This window comes from Beta vulgaris, chromosome 8 (assembly GCF_026745355.1).
Source record: "Beta vulgaris subsp. vulgaris cultivar EL10 chromosome 8, EL10.2, whole genome shotgun sequence".
Taxonomy (NCBI): Eukaryota; Viridiplantae; Streptophyta; class Magnoliopsida; order Caryophyllales; family Amaranthaceae; genus Beta; species Beta vulgaris.
In genome coordinates, this window is record NC_079209.1 from 40,925,541 (window position 1) to 40,943,834 (window position 18,294).

Genomic DNA, 18,294 nt, shown 5'->3' on the forward strand with positions numbered 1-18,294 from the left:
TGATAAGTAATAATAATGAATAATAATAATAGTGTTTTGGATATTTTTAAATTATAGTTATAAATAAATAATATTAACAATCATAAATTAATATTAATAATAATTAATGGTAATAATGATAATTAATAATCATTATTTTATATTATTTGTATTAGTATATTAATACTTGATGATGATTATATAATAACAATAATATCTAAGAAGTAAATTAATATTACTATTTTAATAATTAGATTTAATAATATAATAATATTTAGTAATAAAATTAATGATTGGGTCGAACCTCTCAAAATTGCATCTTAAACCATTTTGAAGCGATTTGATTAGTTTATGGGCTATAAAACGTGGGTTTATTTGTGCTTTTGACCTAAATCATGTTCCTCCTAATAATAATGAGTAAAGCTATAATAAACAAAATAATGTCTAGAAATAATAATAATAATAATAATAATAATAATAATAATAATAATAATAATAATAATAATAATACTTAAAATTAATGATATAAAAATAAATAATAATAATAATAAGAGTAATTAGTAAAATAAATTAGACCAACATACTAATAATATTTAACAAAATGATTATGAAAAAATGGAGTTGAACTGAGCTGAACTGAATTGAACTGAGCTGAATTGAGTTGAGCTGAACTGAACTGAAAATAATTAAGCTGGGGAGAACAGGCCCTAAAAGTGGAGGTGATGATAAACTGTTCTTAAACCCTTTTTAAGGATGATTTCCTTGACGGAATATGTCAATTGGTAGGTATTTAAAAGGATTTAGATCATATAAGGTAATTAATTAAAAAAAATGAACATATAAGGTGGTTATTTTGAAAAACTCGATTTAAATGATGGTTCAAATCAAAAAAATCCTTAAAAAGTAGAAACAAAAATAACATTTTGGAACACCCAAAATAAATTGCAACCACTATATTAAGAAATACAAAGAGTACTACACCATATTTATGCCGGTAAAACATTAATGACAGCATGTTAGTCTCTTTATTGATCCTCTCCAATCCTCTGCACCTGTCCACCAAACTTGAATTGTGTGGAGAGTGGACGATGCTTTCTATTTAGTAAAACCCTAGTTGGTTTCAAAGCAAGATGTGCGATGAGGGCCATATTTACGTGTTTTCATTGATAAATTGATGCGGACAACTATTGCCACACCTATCCAGCAAACTTGAATAGTGTGGACGATGACTTCTATCTAGCAAACCCTAGTTGGTCTGAAAGCAAGATGCACGATGCAGCGCTACGTTTACATGTTTCCATTGACAAATGATGCTGACAATAACTTTTGCCACAATTTCATAAGGCGGTTTAGACAACTTTTTGGCGATGCCAATTCTACTATCATGAATTATTGGTAACTTATTAAACTCAAGTAATATTAGCTAAACTAATCTAAAAGCTACAATGGTTACATTGGAGAGAATCTGATTCTATAATAAAATTCATGATTTTTTTTTTGAATAATCACCTTATGTTACACCTATTTTGAGAATAACAAGTATGTGGGCTCGGGCGTTGCCGCGAGTTGGTAATGCGTTTCCGAATTTGATATGCATTTTTTTATTCCCATTAAAATATATTAAGGAAAATGCAATATTTAAGTACAAATATAATAATGTGGACACTTATAGCATGATTAAAATTTGGTTGAGATGGTAATTGTGTCATGTATAATAGCAAGAGGTCACGGCGGGTTCAAATCTTGTTGCAAGCTAATTTTACTTTTGTTAATTGATATGACTATGTACACATTGGATAATTCTAGTGGACTAATAGAGGTGCCATATGACGTATATACATTGTCATGCACGCCTTTTAATATATTTGTATGGGTTAATTGGCTAGAACAGCACAACCTTGGGATCAAGTGCAAGGAACAGCACAACCTTAAACGGGTGCAAAGCATAGCACCAACTTAAATACGTGGTGTAGAAAATAGCATCAATGGAACCGGAGCACGGAGATTCCACCGGAGCTAAGGAATCTCCATTATCTTAAGGGTTAATTGGCAAGGAACAATACAACCTTTGGCTCAAGTGCAAGGAACAGCACAACCCTTATTTTAATAAACACACCATTATTCCTTAACCTCCACCACACTAAATTTACCCTACACCACACTACATCACCACCACCCTGTTCCCTAGCCCACAACACTACAAAGCCACCACCGCCCTCAACACCATCATCTTCCTTCACCACACCAAACACCACCTCCACTCCAGCAATTTATCCTCTGCCTCCCAAATACTGCAGCACCACCACACTAAACACCATCTCCATCATAGCCTCGCATTACTCCCAGCCCACAAGAGCAAGCGCTCTGTACTAATTCACCACAAAACAGAAGAGGTCTAGAAAGTTTGAGCGACCATGGTGCAACCTCGAAGCAGGCGCTTATCAAACCAACCCTTTTACAAACAGCACATGGAATGGTCTTTGGTGAATCAACAGTGAATATTAAGCTAGGAGAAACTGAAATCAGCCTCCACAATTATTACACGTCAAATTATTGATGATGCTAGAAGTAAATCCAGTGACTTGATTTCAATATTGGCGCTGATGCAATTTGTCGATGACCTGAAGATCTGTGGTGTGTCGAACAGGGAAGAAAATCGCAAAATGAGGAAGTAGCACAACAGCGAAGAAGAGTAAAGAGGAGACCAATTTTTTTTTGAGATTTAAGTTGGAAGTTGGCTAGAACAGTACAACCTTTGACTCGAGTGCAAGGAACAACATAACCTTAAATGGAGATTCCCTAGCTCTAGTGGAATCTTCGTGGTTCGGTGCCATTTATGCTATTTTTTTGCACCACGTACTTAAGTTGGTGCTACGCTTTGCACCTGCTTAAGGTTGTGTTGTTCCTTGCACTTGAGCCAAAGGTTGTGTTATTTTACCCTATTTGTATAGATAATCATTCTTTTTATAATATTTACCACCTTAACTTTACTAACTTTTAAAATTTCAGCACTACTTAACACTTTTCGTCCAAAATTTTGTTGCTCTCCTTTTCTTCCTCTCAATTCCTCCTCGATATGTCCGTGTAATCTTTGAATTTTTTTCATTGATTGAATTACAAAGTCAATATATCAATACCCTCTTATAATTGTAGATTTAGTTAGAAGAATTTTGACAATTAAGAGAGATTTGACAAGATTTGAGGAAGAGTGATGGAAGAATCATAGAGTTTTCTTTATTTGATAATTTGTAATTTTATTAATAAGCTAAGGCCAAGAAGACCTAATGGTTACTTTAGAGTAGCATTAGGATACACAAGTCCTAAGAGGATTAATACACCGACAATGAAGAAATCAAAGTGACTAAGAACACCATAAGATAGATTACTAGATCCAAGCTAGAAATCCTGATCTCCTGTGAAGTCCTTGCTTAGCGAGGGCATCAGCCACCTAATTTGAGCTTTGACCTTGGTGGATGATGGTGAAAGGGAGCGTCTTCTTTACAGCATTTCTTATAAAATTCATTTGGAAGGCAAGGTTACATGGTCCACAACCAGCTTTGTTACACCAGCTCACAACGTTCAAAGAGTCCAATTCAAGAATGAAAGTCGATTGAGAAAAGCGAGCACCTTGAAGTAAGATTTGGATTGCACGGAAAATTGCATGAACTTCAGCATGATTTATCTCCATTTTAGGAATCGAGGAGGAGAAAATACATATGAACTCACCTTTGCAATTTGAAGAACCCCACCAATTGCTGAATAGTTTGAGAGAGGATTAAATGAAGCGTCGACGTTCCATTTAAGGTGACCATCTAAAGGTGCAATCCAAGATTGAGGACATATTGCCCTTTGGATTTCAAGGATCACGACTTGTGATTTCGCAAGTCTTTTGGGTTTCGAAGAATATCATCACACGAGTAGGGAAGGTGATCTCCCCATTATTTGATCCATCATCCCATTCTAATAAGGATTAAATCAAAGATTTGATTCAAAGAGCAAAGAGAGTCTTTAAAAATTCTTTCATTTCTCTCTTTTCATATCGACCATATGATTATGTAAAAGCTAGCTAGCCCACCATACCTTCTTAAAAAATGGATCGAGCCCTGAAATCGCCCATTGATTCAGAACTTCATGGAGAGATGAAGGAGAAACCCAAGTGAAATCCCATATATGAAGCCATCAACACTATATTTTCCATGAAAAATTACAGTGTAGGAGGAGATGATCAACATATTCTCCACAATTCGCACAAAGAGGATAACCATTTTCGAAAGCAGGAATGATTTTAAACTTTTTCCAGTTTTGCTCTTGTATTAATTTTTCCTAGATAGGCATGAAAAAAAAACCTCAATATGTGGAGGAAAAGGGCCACGCCAGAGATTTTTTGTCATGACATATTGCATGAGGTTCGATGATTTAGCAAGCTCAAAGGATAATAATTTGACGGAGAAGATCCCATCTTTGTTAAGAGACCAAATACATTCGTCTGGGGGATCATGTGAGACGATGTAAACATCTTGCAACATCTTTTGGAGTGATTCAAGCTCAATGAGATCGTGAACTTGGAGGGTTCGATACCAAGATAAACTCCATTGCCAAAAAGAACCTTTCTAGAACCCTAGGGAGGAGATGGATGCCTGTTGGTGAGAGGATAAGAGAATATAATCTAGGAAAAAGGTTTTTGAGGGGAGAGTTACCAAGCCAAATGTCGGACCTAAATTTGAAACTGCTCCATTACCCACCTTGTTGCGAATTCCAGAATGGGCCAAAGGTTTTGTTGTTAGGTTGTTTAAAACAGCAGTGCAAAGATTTTTCCATGGGCCTCCAAATTTTGGGACTTGCGATTCAGATGGGGTGAAGTGAGAAGTGTAGTTGTATTTACACTGTATAACATTCCTCCATATGGAATTAGGTTCGGAAAAGTACCTCTAAAGCCATTTAAATAGGAGAGCCAAGTTTCTGTGAACCAGATTACCAACTGCCAATCCTTTGGGCAGTTCAATTGCATTCCATGCCACCAAAGGAAGGAATTTTCTCACCATTGCCGCTCCATGAGAAAGCCCTTTGAATCTTGTTTATCCTATCTATTTTTGGTATTGGAAAGAGTGACATGAAGTACAGAGGGAGGCTCGATAGAGATGATTTAATCAAAGTTAATGTTCCCCCGATTGACAGTAATTTTTTCCTCCTTGTTGATAGTTTCTTCTCCAATTTTGAGAGGATAGGTTCTCAAGATGCAATACGAGAGAGTGAACCACCAATGGGGAGCCCCAAATATGTGAAAGGGGCCTCCCCTTCTTGCAAAGGAGAGAGGTTGTTGTAGTATTGAGCAATGGATCTGAGACATTCAAGCGCAAAGACCTGTTACAAGATGAAACAATATTAGTGATTTTTTTTATGTTGAGTAAGTATTCTAGATTCGGAGGGTAGAACACTAATGTATCATTAGTGATTCCAGGTGAGAAATTTTTTGACCCCTAGGACACATTTCAGTTCCCTCCCATAATTCTAATAAAGTTGCACTTTCGATAATCAGATGAAGAACTTCAACCACAATGTCAAAGAGGAAAGGTAAAAGGGGGTCGCCTTGGCAAAACCCCCTATGGAGCTTTATAAGATGGGATAGAGATCCATTAATGAGAATTTTTCATATCTTTAATTAGGTTGTAATTTCGTTTTATTGCAAATTTTCACGATGTAATAAAAATAGTAGTTAAAAAAGAACACGTTGCTGTTGTTAGATTTTCGGTTATTGCATTTGCTTTTTTTAGTATATAGGATGGTGTAGTTTCTCTGGCAGTTTTATGTGATTTGTTGATCATATTTGACATTTTGGTGGAATTTGATCTGCTTGAAAATTTGGATTATTAGAATTGGTCCTATTTTGAACTTCATATAAGTTTCGCGTCTTTTTGTTGATGATGTTTGATTATTTCACATTAGCATTTTTTGCCCGCATCTTTGATTTTATTCTACACAGAAACTCGATTTTTTTTTTTTACATAAGAGTAAAAATTTGAACATTAGACATACAACGTATAACTTTTTTAGTTGTAAAATTTGATTGGTTTAGTCTATGTCCCTTAAGTCTCTCACCAAGTCTTTTTTTTACTTTGATTTCAAGTCAGAAATTAGATTTTATGTCATTTTTTATTTGAATGTTTGTTTAGCAAAAGGTTTGTCATATCTGCATTTACATAATATGTCATGTTTTTATTTATATAATATTTGTTAATGAAACTATTTCACTTTGTTAATTGATTGAATTTTATAGTTTAAATGTAATACGGAGTACTTAATTGTGTATTAATTGATAAAATATCTAACTAATGTAATTTTCATATTTACTTTCTTAGTATGAATTCGTTAATATATGTAGACAATTGTCATCATTTATGGTGGCTCATTTATTATATAATTGTGTTCAACATTTTTGTTAACTTTTTATGCTATTTTGAGTTTGACAATTTACATAGTTTAATAATTTAAGTTATTTATTTGAAATGATACTATAATCTATACTTCTTTAAAACACCTTATAAGTATTTATATCTCTGTTGAATGCTATTTTTAGAAAAATAAAATAAAAAAGAATGACACGACATGCTTAGTTGGAGCTCTATATATTATTCTAAGGTTTTTTTAAAATCAAACTCTAATTTTTTCATCATCCAAAACTCTAATATATATGAAACTTTATCACTATTCACATATTTTGATTTAATGGCAACCCAAATACTAACAAAAATTGTGTCTTGAATTAAGATAAAGAGAGTTAAAAAATACTTTTGTCCATGTAGTTACTACCTCGGTTTCTAATTGATCTACAAACTTTATACTTAATCACTATTCACATATTACACCTTTTAGTACCGTTTATGATTTATACCTACAGAAAAATATAGTTATATGATATCTTATTAGATTCATCTCAACATAAGATTTCAAAATAGTAACTTTTAAAATTTTTTATTTGTTTTCGATTAAAAACAATAATGATTGAATTGGCAAATTTGAAAGTAAGACGTTTTAGATTAAAAATAAACAGATAAGGTGGTATACTCCTTCTGCTTTTTTACTTGCTGCATTGTTTTACCGGGTTTTGAAGACGTTTTTTTAATCCTACATATCTCTTATTCCTTTGAAGTAGAAAATACAAAATTTTGATGTTAGAAATCTATACATCTAGATGAGTCTAACAAGATCATAGATAACTAAATTTTTGCTTATAAAAAAATCAAAATAATCGGTTAAAAGTTAATAGTTTAATTTGACAAAATAAAATGATAGCAGGTAAAAAAAAGTCGAGCGAGTATGTATTAATGTAAATTTCTAATAGCTAGATGATCCACTAGGTAAATAATTTTTTTTTCCGTTAGACCATTACATTGCTAAGCTGTTCCATAAACCTCATGTACTCTTTCCTGCTCAATTTCCACTAACCTTACTCTTAGAAATGGCCGGTAAACGGGTGGTGTCGTTTAAATTCGTGTTGGGTCCATCGGTAAACGAGTTAAACACCCTAAACCGTAACTCAAATCGTTTATTAAACGGGTCAATAACAGTTGACCCTAATCTGACCCGTTCATTAAATAGATTATCCGGCCCATTTATCTAGATAAATGTACGTCATCTATTTCTTAATCCACGTCTTATATACTAATATCTTACCTATAAATAAACCAAAATGGACAATCAAAGAATAAATCTTACATATTTATGATAAATATTCAAAATATTTCAAGCCCAACAAATAATATTGATAGTAAAATATTACTTAAACAAGTTGTCGTGTCGGGTTCGGGTTGATATGTTCAACTCTTTTTTTTATAATTTTGATATATTCAACTCTAACCCAACCCGTTTAATAAAAGGGTCATGTCAGAACAACCCGCTTACTTATATGGGTTGAACACCTTAACCCAAATCCACTAATTTCATATCGTTTTCGAATCGAGTTAGTTGAGTCGTCACATTTTATCATCTCTACTTACTGCTTACCCTTCTTCAACACCCAATCTCCACATTGCTAGGCTTGTCCTATGATTTATCTCTCTTTTTAACAGATTGATCTCCCTTACTGTACACCGCCATTTTTTTTCTCCGTCCTATCCATTATTATATCCAATTATAATAATTAATACAATTGAAAAGTTGGCCCATCTCTTCCGACATGTCCTATGGAATTTGCACTTGTTTAGGGAAGGTGCCTAACACTTAAAGCACTCGGGCGAAGTATAGGAGAGTGAAGAGAGGAAGGGGTGGAGGTTTGTTTCACTACCATGCTGATGTTGTTGGTACATTGGACTCGGGCGTCATGTTTGTCACCGAAATAAATTTCTCGTATGGTTTTTCAATTTTGAGGCGCCGGCCTGTCATTATCCTTTGAAATACAACTGGATGCGTAATTAATGGTTTCACTTTCACCAATTGTTTGAATCGGTCTTGCAACAAAAAATTAGTTATATGCACGGTTGTCCCAACAAATTGGGTGAGCTACTGAGCTCATGCAAGTTGCATACTGTTGCCTTTGTTGTACGGAATAATTGAGTAAATATCTTCTGAATTGATTGTTTGTTAATGAATATTTGGTTGAGCTATGATAATTCTTGTATTTGTTATGATTGTTTTCAACTCATAAGTTACCCATTTTATTTCACCATCCCCTTTTTACAAAAAAATTTAGGATTTTTCTACGTAGTGCTTAGGGCCGTCTTTATAATTTTGGGGCCCCAGTTCTAACATGAAAATTGGGGTCCTAAATTTATAGAAAATAAAGATGGAAGGTTAGAGGTCTAAAGATAGAAAGTTGAAAATCTAAAGATAAATCATTGACAAATTTATTTAGGGTGAGAAACATGGGTGATTTCTCAAATATGAAGTAAAATTTTCAAAATAATATATGTTTCTGTCTAGAAATTAAGGTTAATGGTCCGTGCTGAGCAAGTCCTTGGGTCTGAACAGAGCAGGTTATCAGTTCACCGGAAACCTGCAAAACACAAAAAAACTACCCCGGGGGTTGTTTAGGGATCGCCCCTCCGACGCTCAAGTCAGTTGATGATTGAGGTAGAGAGAGAGTCTAGAGTGAGAAACTCAAGTTAGTTAGGTGAGAATTCAATACCTTTGCATTGATGTGACAAGAGGTGTTTATAGTGGTGAGAATTCCTAGGAAGTGGTGTGCTGGATAAGACAGCTCACTTAGGGATTGATGATACCTTTTCAAGGATGATTCCTCTGGGACCCATGGATCCCCAAATACTGGCCAGCCCTGCTGTAGCTTGGTGGGACCCGCAGAGCTGAGGTGGCGGTGCCACATGGCGTAAGACTCTTGGAGGGATTAAATGGGCCCAAACATTTAGCCCCACGCCAGGAAGGGGCAGAAGAGCCATCCGACCGGGTGAAGCCCATTTGTGGCGTAGATTTCTCCTCGTGATCAGATGACCGACCTCCATAGGAGAAGATTGGAGAGGGACCAGGTCGGGCAGGCGCCGACCAGGTCCATGATTTGAGCGCGGCTAGTATAGAGGACCGACCAGGTGCTTCAATAGGTACCGGGTCGGCATAATGGATCCCTCTTGGTACCTGGTCGGGAAATCGTGAAGGGGACCCAGGTCGGACCATGGTTAGCCAGATGCCTTCAATTTCGAAGTCCATATGAAGGGGAAACCAGCTCGGATGACGGGCTAAGCCCCAACTTGACCGACGAGGGTCCTCGAAGGGTAGACCAGCTCGGCTGAGGGGCTAAGGAGTCCACTCGCTGACCGACCAGGTCTTTGAAGAGGAAACCAGGTCGGCTGAGGGGCTAAGGAGCCCCTTGACTGACCGACCAGGTCTTTGAAGAGGATACCAGGCCGGCTGAGGGGCTAAGGATCCCCTTGACTGACCGACCAGGTCTTTGAAGAGGAGGACCAGGTCGGCTGAGGGGCTAAGGAGCCCCTTGACTGACCGACAAGGTCTTTGAAGAGGAGACCAGATCGGCTGAGGGGCTGAGCCCCTTGACCGACCGACCGGGTCTTTGAGGAGGAGACCAGCTTGGCTGAGGGGCTAGGGAGCCCCATGACTGACCGACCAGGTTCCGAATGGATGATGCGGCTCGGACAGGGGCTAACAGGCCCTAGAGAGGCCGACCAGATGCCCCCTAGCACTTAGTGAATTTTGGCTAAGTGAAAGGAGCTTGCAGAGACCTGGTCGGACAATGGGTGAGGTAGCCCCATGTGACCTTACCGGGTTATGGTTTGACGGGCGCTGCTCGGACAGGGGCCAACAAGCCCTAGAGAGGCTGACCAGGTGCCCCCTAGCACTTAGTGAATATTGGCTAAGTGAAGGAAGCTTGCAGAGACCTGGTCGGACAATGGGTGAGGTAGCCCCATGTGACCGACCGGGTTTTGAATTGACGGGCGCTGCTCGTACAGGGGCCAACAAGCCCTGGAGAGGCCGACCAGGTGCCCCCTAGCACTTAGTGAATATTGGCTAAGTGAAGGGAACTTGCAGAGACCTGGTCGGACAATGGGTGAGCTAGCCCCATGTGACTGACCGGGTTCTGGATTGACGGGCGCTGCTCGGACAGGGGCCAACAAGCCCTGGAGAGGCCGACCAGGTGCCCCCTAGCACTTAGTGAATATTGGCTAAGTGAAGGGAGTTTGGGAATTTTCGTCTTGTCCGACCGGCATCTTGGGGGAGGTAGCTATTATTGCCGAGCGGATGGTCTTGAGTTGGAAACCAGTGATGTGCCACATGGCATCCTTCAGCTGGGTAGTTGAGCTGGATGGGACTTTAAAAATTTTGACGTTTCATCTTCCATGGATTGTCTTTTCAAGGTGGAAACGGTGCCATGTGGAGGCATTTAATGGGTTTGCGAGGGGACGCGTCCCGAGGCACGCCTATATATTTGTACGGAGGGGAGATAGAAATCATTTGCGCAAACTTTCCACAAATCTTCCAAGCTTTCTCTCTCTAAAATCTCTCGCTTCTCTCTAAGTTTCCAAGCAATTTCTCCAGTTTCGATCATCCGACCAGGTACGCTCTCGCCTCTTTAGTTTTCGCTTTTTGTTTTTAATAACCTCGGCCGAACTCCCTTGTCTATACAATAATGGGAGAATCATCCGAGTCGGTGACACCTCCGACCTCACCTCCCTACAATCGGTTCGAGGAGGTGAGGGGGATGGGAATAACGCTGGTGTCAACCCTAATAAGTTGTCCCAACCCCTCGGCCGTTCCCGACGTGATTCTGCTCCCGAGCCCCTCATTTTCAGTAGAGGAAGAGGCCGAGGGCGCTGTTCCCTTCCCTTGGGAAGTGTCCCTGGCCTTTTCTTCCAAAGCCAGTTACTTAGACAAATACATTGCTGATGGTGTAGTGAGGGTGACCATGTCGGATAGCGAAGAAGTATCGACTTCAGGCCGACCGGAGTTCCCGGATCCAGATCCGAAAGGAGGGCCTGGATCTAAGTTTCCTCTTCCTTCATTGATGAAGGCAATCCTTGAAGACCCGAGGGGGCAGGCAGCGAGGTTCCAAATAAGAGACCCCTACATGCTGGTCCGACCGGAGGCCTTTCATACTGTTCTTACTCCTCCCCCGGGCTGTACCGCAGTGTACTACAAATCTATGGAGATGGGGCTCCGATTTCCATTAACTCCTTCTGTGAAGGACCTCCTCAATGCCTATAATTTGGCTATAAGTCAGATCTCTCCGAACTCCTGGGGAGGGATTATTGCGATTCAGACGATATGTGCCACGCTGAGCGTCCGACCAACCATCACCTTATGGCGCAACATGTTTAAGTTTGTCGAAATGTCGGCCGGAGACAATGGTCCAGGTTGGTGGTACTTCCAAGCCCGACAAGGTTATAAGGTGGTGCTCGACCTACCTACTTCTCAGAAAGGATTTAGGAGCGAGTTTGCCTTTGTGTTTTTCGGAGGGGACTGGGAGGATCCCCACAGTCCGACCGGATGTCGAACCCAATCATGTGCTTAACTTCAGGGTTCCTGAGATGTCCGAGGAGGAAGCAATCGCGGCTATTTATATGCAGACTGAAGCCCAAATCGTTCAAGGGGGGGAAGTCTATGTAGCCAGTAACTGGATACCGAGCTGCCGCCTATTCAAGAACGAGCATCTGCTGTCGGCGGTCGGGCTAAGCCGGACATTCCCCCGGGGTAATCGGCCGAGGGGGTTGCTTTACTTGCTTTTTGCTTATGTTTACAATTTTCTAACTTGGTTTTTTCTACAGCTTGTTCTTTGACATATCTCCTTGAATCCGATCCTGACATGGCTGAAAAGTTGAACTATGCAGCGATGAGGGCGGCTCAGCTCAAGGCTGAATTAAAGGCCAAGAAGATCGGCATTCCTAACGCCCCAAAGGTAGGTTTCTGTTTTTGGCCGAGTACCATTTCTGTTGGTTTCGACCTGACTTTGATATTTTGCAGGATCCATCGAAGCCTAAGGCTTCTAAAAAGAGGAAAGAAAGGGATCCGCAGAAGGTGGCTAAAACCGAGAAGGCGTTGGCCAAAGCTCATGTTGAGAAGGACAAGAAGGCCAAGAAGGCCAAATCTGTGGAAGTGAACAGTCCTCGGACGGAGGAATGGGCGGACAAGTCCGAGGGGACTCGCCTTTCCCTTCATTCGGAGGATTTTCGCCCCGTCAAGAGTCCACAATACACGCCGGCCACCCCTCGCGGTCCCCATGATGATCTCGAGGAGCTTAGCCTTGCCTTGGCTAGGCCTTTCGCCGAACTGGATGCTCACGGGCTCGATACCCGTTGGACCAATGTTGTTGAGTGTCTATACGGCGCTCCCGACCGGGAGTTCATCGCAGCAACCAGCGGCCCGGAAGAGACGAACGATATGTTCCGTAGTTGGGTTGAGGTGAGCTCCACTCAGGACTTTGCTTGATCTTGTTTGTTCATTAAGTATGCTGACTATTCTTTGTTTCAGTTCTCTGCTCGCCTGGTCAACGTGGCCAGGAATAAAGTTCACCTGGCTGATAAGGTGTCAACTTTGGAGGCTAAGGGTAAGAAGCACTGGGATGATCTTCATACCGCCAAGGAGGGCCAACGAATAGCCGAGGCCAAGTTGGCCAATGCTGAACGCTGCATTGCTCGCGATCAGCAGGATTTCCAGGCCGAGCGGGACCAGTGGGCTCTGGACAAGGAGAAGCTGATCAAGGAGAAGGAGGAAGCCATGCTCGCCAAGCTGGCTGCTGAAGTTCAGACTGCGGAGGCGCATAAGAAGGTTGTTGAGCTGATGGCTCAGCTTGCTGAGTTGGAGAAGGCCCCTAAGTCCGAGGAGGAGTGGTTCGTGGGCTGGAAGGAGACCAAGGCCTGCGAGGATTTTGTCAACGAGGTTGGCTCGACTGCCCAAAAAATGGGGGTGGACGACGCTCTCAAGCGGATGAAGGCTGCCTTGGCCAGATCACACCCTTCTCTCCCTTGGTCCGAGGTGGTGGGAAGCTATGACGCCCTTCTGAAGGAAGAGGATCGGGCCCTCCTCTCCGAGCTGCACATCGCTCTTTCTGAATACGATGATGATAATGATGAGGCGGAGGAAGTTGCTGAAGCCACCGAGGATCGGGACCAAGGGGTGGCTAGGTCCGAGGAGCATAATGGGAGCACCAACGATCAGACCGACCCCCCTGTTGCTTAGACTTTTTACGCTGTATTTATTTTGTTCAATTAGCCTTGGTAGTACCAGGCTTTTAGGATGTAATTTTTGCAACTTTAATGAAATTGTTTCTTTCTATTTTGTCCGAGCACCTTTTATGTTTGTCGATTGCAATTCGCTTCTGTTCCCCAAGTATTGTTTCCCGAACTGGTTAGGCTTTGCCTGATAGTGTTGGTCAGATTGAACTCAGTTAAACAATTTAACTTAGTTAAAAATGAATGAAATACAACATTGAGAATGACTGGTTAAGTCTATTTATAACGTGAAAATGACTGGTTAAGTCTTTTTTATAACTTGAGAATGGCTGGTTAAGTCTTTACATGTATGACCTGAACTGGTCCAAGCTATTACATGCCATACTTGGCCAGTACATCATCTATGCCCCAATTGAAATTGAAAACATTATACATAGTATTTCTTGAGATTGTCTAAGTTCCATGGTCGAGCAAGTGGGATGCCTTCAGGGTTCTCGAGCTGGAATGTACCAGGTTTGATTACCTTGGTGACTTTGTAAGGACCATCCCAGTTAGCCCCCAGCTTGCCTTTAAGATGTGAGAGCCCTGTTGCTTCAACCTTCCTGACTACCCAATCTCCGAGTTGAATTGGCCTTGCTTTAACTCGACGATTGAATTGCCGAGTTCCCCTCTGCTTATAGCGGATCGACCTTAGCAAGGCATTGCCTCTTGTTTCTGGTAGTAGGTCGAGGTTGATAGGCTTTTCTTCTTCATTTTGCTCAAAGTCATAGAAGGTGATCCGAGGTGACGGGATGCCGACCTCAACTGGTAAGACTGCTTCACTACCATATACCAAACCGAACGGGGAGTGCCCAGTTGCTTCCTTAGTAGTCGTCCGAGCAGACCAGAGAACTCCGGGTAGATCGTCGACCCAAGCCCCTTTTACTGCGTCGAGGGACTTTTTGATCCCTTTGAGCACTATCTTGTTAGCTGCTTCAGCTTGACCGTTGGTTTGCGGTCAGGACACGGCGGAGAACCTGGTCTGTATTCCAAAACGAGCACAATACTCCCGAGTTGGTCCGCTGTTGAATTGCCGACCATTGTCCGAGACCAGAGCTCGAGGTACTCCAAACCTTGTGATTATGTTTCTCCAGATGAAGGCTTGGACTTGCTTGTCAGTGATGGAGGCGAGGGGCTCGGCCTCTGTCCACTTAGTGAATTAATCTATGGCAACTATCAGGAACTTCCGCTGACCAGATGCTGGGGGAAAGGGGCCAAGTAGATCCATGCCCCATTTGTCGAATGGTAGAACTGCTTGAATTGAAGTGAGAGGGATGGCTGGGGCTCTAGGGATATCCGAATGGATCTGGCAAGATGGGCATCTCTTCACCAATTCTTTTGCATCTGCCTTGAGAGTAGGCCAGTAGTATCCAGCCCTTAGAGATTTTCCAGCTATGGTTCTCCCCCCATTGATGACTGTCACACGCCCCTTGGTGTATTTCCCTTAGGACGTAACTTCTTTCTTCGGGAGTTACACACTTCAGAAGTGGGTGCGTGTATGATTTATTGTAGAGCTGCTCATCGTTCCATAGGAACCAACCCGCTCGGTGCTTTATCCTTTCGGCTTCCTTGGCCTCTGCTGGGAGGATTCCGTCCCTTAAATACCCGACCACTTCATCCATCCAAGTGGATGTTCGGTCTAAGATCATCTGTTCTCTAGCATTTATGCTGGGCTGGCGAAGTACCTCCCACATAATGGTCCGAGGAGCTGACCCCTCTGCCGAGCTGGCCATGCGAGCCAGAGCACCGGCTTGTTGATTTTCCGACCTGGGTATGTGGCTGATATGGAAATGGGAGAGCTTTTTGATGAACTCTTGTGCTTTGGCCAGGTACATTCTCATGTTATCCTCCTTGGCCTCGTACTCTCCTGAGACCTGACCCACTATAAGCTGGGATTCTGATCGGGCCTCAATAGCTGTAACTCCCGCTAAAATGCAAAGCTGAAGTCCTAGGATGAAAGCTTCATATTCTGCTTCATTGTTTGACCCCAGGAATTCGAACTTGATTGCATACTCCATTTTCTCTCCGACCGGGGGTTTGAGCACTAGCCCTGCTCCACATCCCGACTTGGTGGAGGAACCATCCACATACAGTTCCCACTCTTCACCATGGGCGACCGGTGGCCGAGTTGTGCATTCAGTTATAAAATCAGCCAAGGCTTGAGCCTTTATGGCTCTTCTAGGTTCATATTCTAAACCAAAATAAGCCAACTGGTCAGCCCAGTCTGTCATTCGACTGGAGTGGTTCCTGCTTTCTATCACCTTGCGAAGGGGTTGTCAGGTGAGGACTTTGATCTGGTGAGCCTGGAAGTAGGGTTTCAGCTTTCTACTAGCCATGACAAGGGCGAAGACCATCTTCTCCACCTCGCTATATTTTGCTTCTGCCCCTCGAAAGGCATGGCTTATGAAATAGACCGGGTGTTGTGTCCCTTCCCTTTCGGACACCAGCACGCACTTAGGGCGTATTCCGATGCGGCCAGGTATATAAACAATGTTTCCCCCGGTAAGGGGGACATGAGTTTCGGGAGTGTTGAAAGATGAAGTTTGAGGGAGGTGAAGGCTTTCTCAGCCTCCTCGTCCCAGGCGAACTATTTTCTCTTAAGGGTCTTGAAGAAGAACAGGCTCTTATTAGCCGACCGTGATAGGAATCGTCCGAGAGCAGCTAGACATCCTGTTAGGCGCTGCACTTCCCTAACGTTCCGAGGGGCTTTCATCTCCAGCACTGCTTTTATCTTGTCGGGGTTTGCTTCAATACCCCTTTCATCAACCAGAAATCCGAGGCACTTACCCCCTTTTACCCCAAAGACGCACTTTTTGGGATTGAGCATCATACGATACTTCCTCAGTGTGCTCAGCGTCTCCTTCAGGTCGGCTGGGTGATCAGAATGGGCCTTACTCTTGACTATCATATCGTCAACATATACCTCTATGTTCCGACCTAGTTGATCGCTGAAAATTTTGTTAACGGTCCGCTGATAGGTGGCTCCAGCATTTTTCAGTCCGAATGGCATCATTTTGTAGCAATAGACCCCTTGGGGAGTGGTGAAGGCGGTATGAACCCGATCATGTTCTGCCATCGGGATTTGGTGATAGCCTGCATTAGCATCCATGAAGCTTAAGAGGGCATGACCAGCTGTCGAGTCGACCAGCCTGTCAATTTTGGGCAGAGGGTGGTTGTCTTTCAGACAGGCCTTGTTCAGGTCCGTGAAGTCCACACACATGCGCCAAGCTCCGCTCGGCTTCTTCACCAGTACTACGTTAGCTAACCATTCCGAGTACTGGCATTCCTCAATAAATCCTGCTTCAAGCAGTTTTTTGACTTCAACTGCGGCAGCTTTACACCTTTCCGGACCTTGATGGCTTAATTTTTGCTTGACTGGCTTGTACCCCTCTTTGATGTTCAGCTCATGGCACATGATTTTGGGGTCAAGACCGGGCATCTCTAAGGCCTCGTAGGCGAATACATCTTGGTATTCTCGGAGCACCTCCACTACCTGTGCTCTGGTTTCCGGGTTTAGGGCCTTGCCCACCCTCACAGTCCGACCGGGCTCTGCCCCGATCTCTACTTCTTCATCGTCCTCAGCTGGCTGAGGTCGTTCATACTGCTTGGGGTTCTCTGTGATGTACACCCCCAGATTTTTTGGTGAATCTTCTTCTCTTTTTCTCTTCCTCGAGTCCTCTTGGACGTCGACTCCAGTTCTGCTCTTCAAACTGTTAACATAGAATTCTTGCCCGGCCTGCTGATCCCCTTGTATTTTTCCGACCTTCCCCTCATCTGTTTCGAACTGCATGAGAAGTTGGTATGTGGAGATAGCGGCTTTTGTTTTGTTCAGGGTAGGTCGTCCCATTATTATGTTATATGGTAGAGGGATGTCGACAGTAGGAAGTCGATCGGTAGGCTTTGCCCTTGCCTTTCTCACCCATCCGAATGGGCAGCTTTATTGATCCAACAGGCTGCACCGAATTACCCCCGAAGCCTATGAGTGGCTGGTCGAGTGGTGTGACATCCTTCTCACTGTACTTCAACTTCTTCAAACATTCCAGGGTGATGATGTCGGCTGAAGACCCACTATCAACCAACACGCGCCTCAACCGGGAATTGGCCACTTTGAGCTCGATGACCAGGGGGTCATCATGGGGTACACTTACTGGCCGACTGGACTCCCCGAAAGTCATTATGGGGCAGTCCGACCGGCTGGGCTTGACCTCTAACACTTGGTGTTTGAGATTTTGGAGGTGGGCTTTCCTAGCTCGACCGGTCAGGCCTCCTGAGGCGAAGCCACCAGCGATGACTCCAATGAAACCCTCTGTATCCCCACTATTGGACTGACCGACCTTCTGCTTCCCCTTTTCCTCGCTTGTGTGTTTGAGATAGCGGTTCGGCTTGCCCTGGTCAGCCAGGTTATCCAATCCTTTCTTCAGCTCTCTATAATCTTTTGTGGTATGACCACACTCTCGGTGGTACTCACACCACTGGCTTTTGTCTCTACGGTAGGCTGAGGTCCTGATGGGTGGGGGATTGGGTAGCATGGATTTGTGTTTGATGTCCAGGTAAATCTCTCTCCAATTTTTGTTGAAACGAGGGTCGTTTCCATGATCCGTAAACCTGTCCGACCTACCGCCCGTTTTTTGCTGTTTGGGCTGATCTA